This window comes from Embiotoca jacksoni, unplaced genomic scaffold, assembly GCF_022577435.1.
Source record: "Embiotoca jacksoni isolate LCO1_2020_lvr unplaced genomic scaffold, fEmbJac1.0.p SCAF_71, whole genome shotgun sequence".
Classification (NCBI taxonomy): Eukaryota; Metazoa; Chordata; class Actinopteri; family Embiotocidae; genus Embiotoca; species Embiotoca jacksoni.
The window spans coordinates 569774-577273 of NW_027185427.1; the positions used below are offsets into that span (position 1 = coordinate 569774).

The window sequence follows — 7500 nt, forward strand, 5'->3', positions numbered from 1 at the left end:
GCGGGGCTTGCAGCTGGAGCCTGCTGTAGAAGAATACTATAATTACATGTCCACATCCCATTAAAGGTGATGGTTTGCAGGCCGAACGTTTGGCCGTGCAGAGACAAGCCTGATGGAGAGCTGAGACGTCATCGCGTCTTCGTAATGTTGCACCGATGCTTTAGGAATAAAGCAGACGTGTCACGCTAAAAGACATTACAGTATTACAGCAGCAGAGACAGAGCCGTCAATCACAGGAGTCCCTGAAACATTTCATCAGCCTGGATGTCCTCACTCTGTAAAATCATGGTGTCCAACGTTACCGTGGCTCATTCGTCCTTCAGCCAGAAGACTTAGTCAGACTGAGAGAGGCCGAATGGAAAGTTAAAAAGTCACATCAGTGTGGGACAGACAACTGCTTTACCTTTATACATGTTTTAATATATTCACAAGATGGATGATGGATGGATGGATGGATGGATGGATGGATGGATGGATGGATGGATGGATGATGGATGGATGGATGGATGGATGGATGGATGGATGGATGGATGATAGATGGATGTTTGGATGGATGGATGGATGGATGTTTGGATGGATGTTTGGATGGATGGATGGATGGATGGATGGATGGATGGATGGATGGATGTTTGGATGGATGGATGTTTGGATGGATGTTTGGATGGATGGATGTTTGGATGGATGGATGATGAATGGATGGATGGATGTTTGGATGGATGGATGTTTGGATGGATGGATGGATGGATGGATGGATGGATGGATGGATGGATGGATGGATGGATGGATGGATGTTTTGATGGATGGATGTTTGGATGGATGGATGGATGTTTGGATGGATGGATGGATGGATGGATGATAGATGGATGGATGGATGGATGGATGGATGGATGGATGGATGGATGGATGGATGTTTGGATGGATGGATGGATGGATGGATGGATGGATGGATGATGGATGGATGGATGGATGATGGATGGATGATGGATGGATGGATGGATGATGGATGGATGGATGGATGGATGGATGGATGGATGATGGATGGATGGATGGATGGATGGATGGATGGATGATGGATGGATGGATGGATGGATGGATGGATGGATGATGGATGGATGGATGGATGGATGGATGGATGGATGATGGATGGATGGATGGATGGATGGATGGATGGATGATGGATGGATGGATGGATGATGGATGGATGATGGATGGATGGATGGATGATGGATGGATGATGGATGGATGGATGGATGATGGATGGATGGATGGATGGATGATGGATGGATGGATGGATGGATGGATGGATGGATGGATGGATGGATGGATGGATGATGGATGGATGGATGGATGGATGGATGGATGGATGGATGGATGGATGGATGGATGGATGGATGGATGGATGGATGGATGGATGTCCACAGTCTGAACACACTGAGACACAAATTAAATTATTGGTGACTTTTGTCTTCTTATGGGAACAACATGAAAACAATATAAAGAGCTGCAACAGCGAGACATGAAGGGTGAGAGCAGGAGGTCGAGGGGTCGGAGAGAGAAGATGATGTCAGACTGAAAACTGTCCACATGGACCTTTAAAAGGTTTCATGGTCGGCAGACTGGAGTTGGTGGAGACGTGTTTTCACTCATTTTATTCTCTTTGGAATTTTTCATCTAAAATCAAACAAACAGACAGTAAACAGTTGTTTACACACACACACACACACACACACACACACACACACACACACACACACACACACCCTTTGTCCCTCCCTCTCTCTCTCTCTCTCTCTCTCTCTCTTTCTCTCTCCAATGTTAAAGCTGGGTCTCTTTACCATTGTTAGTCCTGCCCACTTTCTCTCTCTCCCCCTCTGTCATCCAACCATCATTCACTGACATCACAGTCTGATCGGCCAATCAGCAGGAGGCCAATCTGTCACTGTCACCACGCTGACCAATCAGCAGCTGTATACAAATTCCTTCCAGCCAATCGCAGAGTGTGTGGCTGCGTAGTACGATATATAGAGCAGGCAGGATATGGGCGCGCGCACACACACACACACACACACACACACACACTGAGACACCATCACTTCTATCCCATGAATGAAGGATGGAGCAGTAGACAGAAGACAGTGGACAGTGGACACACACACACACACACACGCACACACACACCTCAATGCCAAACCCAACAGGATGAGTCATTTCCAGCTGACCTTCTGTATAAAAAGCTCTGTGTCCACCTGCCTTGATGAAAGCCAGACCATCTGAGAGAGGATGATGATGATGATGATGATGATGATGAGCTTTTTTCTGTTGAGTCAGCAGCGAGTCAGAAGCCAGTCCTTACACCCCTCTGAGACATATTTTCCATCTCTCTTTAAACCTCCTCTGTAGAGCGAACTGACCGGATCTAAACACATGCCCGCCGTGACTGCTACTTAGAATAAAATAATAATATTTAAACATATTAAAATGGGTAGAAGCTCTACAGTTTATTGTTTTCAGTAGATTTATGGGGCCTTTTTTCACACAGTAGAAAACTGAACAACAACATTCAGTCCTGCTTCAATCCTTTTTGAATTTTGACCGCACTCTTCCACTTGTTCGCTCTTTTACAGCGTTTTACATTAAGAGATTAGAATTTTGATTTTAATGATGAATTGTGCATCATTCATCCATCCATCCATCATCCATTTGATTTTTGAATAAATAAAGGTTTAAAAAAAAGGAACATTTTATTATAAATTGATAACTTAACGACTCATGTGAAAAACTAAAATAAAGATATTGATGATAACTTCATTTTGAATAATGAAAAGGCAGTAAGACTTTTTAAGAAACTACATATACCGCGCCCTCCATTAACTGCACACTAAAACATGACATCCCAAAACACGGCAGAGTGGTTCCTCAATCATTCACCTTCATGTGAGGGTCAACTGCAGAGTTTTAAACGTGTTTTCAAATGTTTTAAAGTACCTGTGAAGTTATGCAGAGACACACGATGAATCTTCATCAAGCCGGCGCCGTTTTATTTCTGACTCAATTGGGCTTGAAAGGAAACTCCGGTCCTCAGTCTGATCCACAGAAAGGCGAGAGCGCCATCTACTGTCAAGGTGGAGTAAATCCACGATGCCTTCAAGTCAACTCTGTCAGAGTAGTTATTTAAAGTGATATCTGTTTCATTAATAAAAGCTTAACATTTAGCGTTTTAACCTATTACACAAACAAAATGACCTGAAAGAAGAAAATGAAGTGTACACAGTAATTAAGCTGGTGCTGATCCGACTGCTGCTATTAGTTGCTGCAATGACAGCTGTTGACCACCAGATGGAGGCCTGAGTGCGTGCATGTGATCTTCACTTCAGACTGACATGCTGAACTTGCTCTCAGCACTCCGGAGGCCCAAAACAAAATGATCAACAAATAAATCATTCAATGCATGAATAAATAAATGTACTCAGGAACAAGACAGTGGAAAGTAACCAAGTACACCTACAGTTTGTAGGTACTTGTACTTTACTTGAGTGTTTTCCATGTGATGCTACTCTCTCTTTCCACTCCACCACATCTCAGTGAACTCCACCACCTCATTTACCTGAAGCTTTACTTCCTGTTCAGGTAATAAAATAAGAAGCTGTAACCAACCTGTGTGTCTGCTGACGTCATACAAACGGCAGCTCGCAGATCACATGTCTCTGACTTTTCCCTCCAAACTTCTCACCTGGTTTCATTTTAATAAATGTTCCGATGATCACAGTTTATCAGTCAAAGCAGGACATTCACTTTCAAACTTTAACTATATGTTGCTGCTGATGCTTCTTTACTTTTACTGATGTAAAAGCAGGGTTGTTGTATTATTTAGTGTACTTAGTTGAACATTTAGCAGGCTGAAGTAACACATCAAGTTTACAAGGTGGAAACCCTTCAAGCTGTTTAATTGTATACATAATGTATTTCTTGTACCCACAACAGACCGTTCTATCAGAAGTGACTCACCAGTAAAAGTTAGCGCCCAACGTGGGGCTCGAACCCACGACCCTGAGATTAAGAGTCTCATGCTCTACCGACTGAGCTAGCCGGGCTGCGCATCAGATATCAACATAGACGTATATAGCGTCATCATGTCAGACACGGATTTATTACTGGGAACATGAAAAGGGGTCGATTTTTTTTTTTTTTATATTGAAACCTTCATTGTCTCAGAGCAGCTTTATGCAGCAGAAGCACTTTGTTTCTGGTTAAATCTGGAAGCACTTTGTTTCTGGTTAAATCTGGACGAAGCGTGGAAATGTGCTGGGATGCATAATCATGATGGTCTTCAATGTTTTACTGTACTACGTAATATGTAACTTAATAATATTTTGTTTATGCGCAGAGGGAACATGATGACTTCAGATCTCTGTGTCAATTGGTCTACGTTTTTTATGGAGACTGTGGGATTGTGGTCATATTTTCCCCCCAAAACTAAAACTCCATGTCATACAGATATAGTACATAATATGCAGTTCAACTGTGATGTAAAAATGTTTTAAATATAAATAAGATAGAAAGTAATTATTGAGAATCTCAAGATTCTTGGATGCAGTCCTGAAATCCCTCCCCAAAGAGATAAACACCCACACCACCCACACCATGCACCACCCTAACAACACCCATTCACTGAAGGGTGAGCAAGCCGTGTCTGTCCTGTCCATGACATCCCAACAGGTAAAAGTAGAAAAACAGCTTGTGGAACCTGAAGTCATAGTTTTAGATGTGTTTGTGAACCGCTGCTCTACCGAATAGAGTCCTGTTTGGAAATAATGTCCTATTTGTACCGATCAGCTGGAGCTCATGTACTGTCTCGTAAGATCATTTTGTTTCACATGACATCATAAACACTTGTGCGCCCAACGTGGGGCTCGAACCCACGACCCTGAGATTAAGAGTCTCATGCTCTACCGACTGAGCTAGCCGGGCTACCAGCTGTATGTAGTTTATGACTACACCACTAGGGGTGCTCGGGAGGACGTTTTCATAGGGATGCACGTCTTTTATTTTGACTGCATCCTCTCCAGAGCCTGTGCTGGTTGCTGCGCCGCAGGCTCTGAGTGTCAGCATCTTCTCTGCTGCTCCAGCTTCAGTCCGAAAACTGACCAGCAAAGTAACCACAACATGTGCAATAAATGCTGGGCTCCTGTCCCTCTACAGAGGCCACTGGACACTATTATTTCTGTATATTGTTTTATGTTTATTTTCTTTCATTGATTAGGGCTGAGTGATACATGGATGTAATGTCGATATTGTGATATGAGACCAGGTATCGTCTCAGATTTTGGATTTGTCATTTTCTGAACTCACCAGACTGCTAATATCTATCAAGGTATTTGGTCAAAAATATTGTGACTTGATTTTTCCCTTATTGCCCAGCTCTAGTGTTACAATGTTAAATAATAAACATTTCAACATTAATACCAGTTGTAATTAATTGCAGTCAGATTTCTTAATAAATTGCTTAATTGAAAAAAAGAATTTGGGCCATCTTGCCCTCCTCAAGGTGTCATAGGCAGAATATCTGAATCCCCACATTTATGTACAGTATGAAAGCGTGTTTTGTAAATTTATGTGAGTTGTTTATAAAACACAATATGTAACACGGTAGTTTAACATATATTATATGTAGTGAGTTCGTACAGTATAGTTAATTCTAATGTTTTCATCATGGAATATTTTATGCTTTGTGTTCCTGAAAGGATAAATGTGGGTCTGTAACGTGAAGTGTAACTGAGTCTCACGGAGGTGAGAGATCATGCTGTTGCACATGACAAGAAAAATAGCTGGACGCCCAACGTGGGGCTCGAACCCATGACCCTGAGATTAAGAGTCTCATGCTCTACCGACTGAGCTAGCCGGGCTGCGCATGCGTCTTTACGCACGGCTGGAAAACAAAAATGGTCAACTCAACTTCTATTTATAAAACGTCAAAACACAGAATTAGTCCTTTCACAGAGTTACAGAGAGGAACAAAACAGTTCCGACAAAGCTGCTGACATAAGGAAAATGTCCATTAAAACAGGAAGAACCCTCCGAAAGAAACAGTGACGGATACGTCATGTTATCTAATTACTTTTATGTTTTAAGGCTGCAGGGTTCATCTGTAGATAAAACCTGAAACAAACAGCCAGCTGCACTGCCAACAAACAAAACCACACAGGATGTAAAACTGTGGAGGACAGAAAGAGCTCCTTCCGGATTTTATTAATAAAATGTTCTCTAACATTAAACTAAATAAATAAATAATTACATTTTTTTTTTTAAGCCAGAGATTTATTTTAAATACAATTAAGATTGGTCACATCAGAAAGAGAGGACCAATATTTTAAAAATATTATACTGTATTGTTTCATAATATTTTTTATTATTATTAATTATTATTGGTAGCTGCACCTTTAATTCAACGCTTTAATCTTCATTTTAAATTGGATTTATGTGTTTGGAGATGAGCTGCGGGCGGCTGAAAGAACCAGCCAATCACATCATTGGGAATAAAACCAGAACGAACTATTGGCTGGGGGGGCAAGCATACGTCTCCTGACGTCACCAGTTTTCAACCAGTAACATCTGTGACCACACCTACAACCCCGGAGCTCATTAATATTCAGAAGGGTGGTATATCCTGAGTCGTGATTGGCACAGAGGACACGTGGTTCTACCTCTGACCTTCTGACTGACTTCCTCACGTGTTACATGAAGATTTCACAGGTTTCTGCTAAAAATGAATAAATAATATACTTTGATATATTCATTATAAAAATCATAATAGAAATAAATAAAGGATGAATAAGAAGACTTTTTGAAACCAGGACAAATATAGAGTTTTATTATAAGTCTCAGACAAAATCTCAGTAAAATAATTAGTTTGTCTTTGGCTTTTTTTTTCTCTTAATCAACTAAGAAAATATTAAATATCTATTAACATCTCTAAGTCACGTTGTAACAGTAAAATAGACGTTATTCTTTACAACTGGCAGTTTTTCACCTTCTTTAACTTCCCCTTGACTCTAAAACTCTTTTCTATGTACAGATATTGTTTTTTCCTTAAGGGCAGAATTCCATTCTGTGCAGCAACACATTTCCTTTTCCACATACTGATAACATTTACTTAGTGTCATAAAGCGTCATTACATTCCTGACAGTCTTTTAAAAAAAAACACAAAAAAACACGTGACTGTTGTTTAAGGAGCCAGAAAACAGTCAGAGTCTGAAACATTTGATGTGCAGCTGAGTTTGGTACCGCGCTGGTTGTGTGACATGATTCAGATCATTTCAGCTTGTTGGCCTCAAACGGTCCTCTTCGATAATTTATGTGTATTATCCTCAGATTTATCAGAACGTGGACTGAATCACAAAGAGGAGATCATTTTTAAACTTTTCCATGTCACCAATAAAACAGCTCAAATAAATCCTGCTGCCTCGTCTGCTTCCTGCGAGTAAGAGTGATCAATCTACTCC

The 7500-nt window shown here is 40.9% G+C and overlaps 1 protein-coding gene and 3 non-coding genes across 5 annotated transcripts in view; all 4 read right to left on the reverse strand.

Annotated features, from left to right (window-relative positions):
* Positions 1-4018: 4018 nt before the first annotated feature.
* Positions 4019-4091, reverse strand: trnak-cuu (transfer RNA lysine (anticodon CUU)). Its single transcript has one exon. It is a non-coding gene; the product is annotated as a tRNA-Lys (tRNA).
* An 804-nt stretch (positions 4092-4895) lies between these two features.
* On the reverse strand, positions 4896-4968 carry trnak-cuu (transfer RNA lysine (anticodon CUU)). The gene has a single exon. It is a non-coding gene; the product is annotated as a tRNA-Lys (tRNA).
* Positions 4969-5830: 862 nt separating this feature from the next.
* trnak-cuu (transfer RNA lysine (anticodon CUU)) lies at positions 5831-5903 on the reverse strand. The gene has a single exon. It is a non-coding gene; the product is annotated as a tRNA-Lys (tRNA).
* A 988-nt stretch (positions 5904-6891) lies between these two features.
* The window catches only part of copz2 (COPI coat complex subunit zeta 2), a 13711-nt gene continuing 13102 nt past the window's right edge, over positions 6892-7500 (reverse strand). For both annotated transcript variants that reach the window (XM_069177325.1, XM_069177326.1), the window contains one exon: positions 6892-7500. This exon is cut by the window's right edge and continues 408 nt beyond it. The gene's annotated coding sequence lies outside the window, so the exon portion shown is untranslated.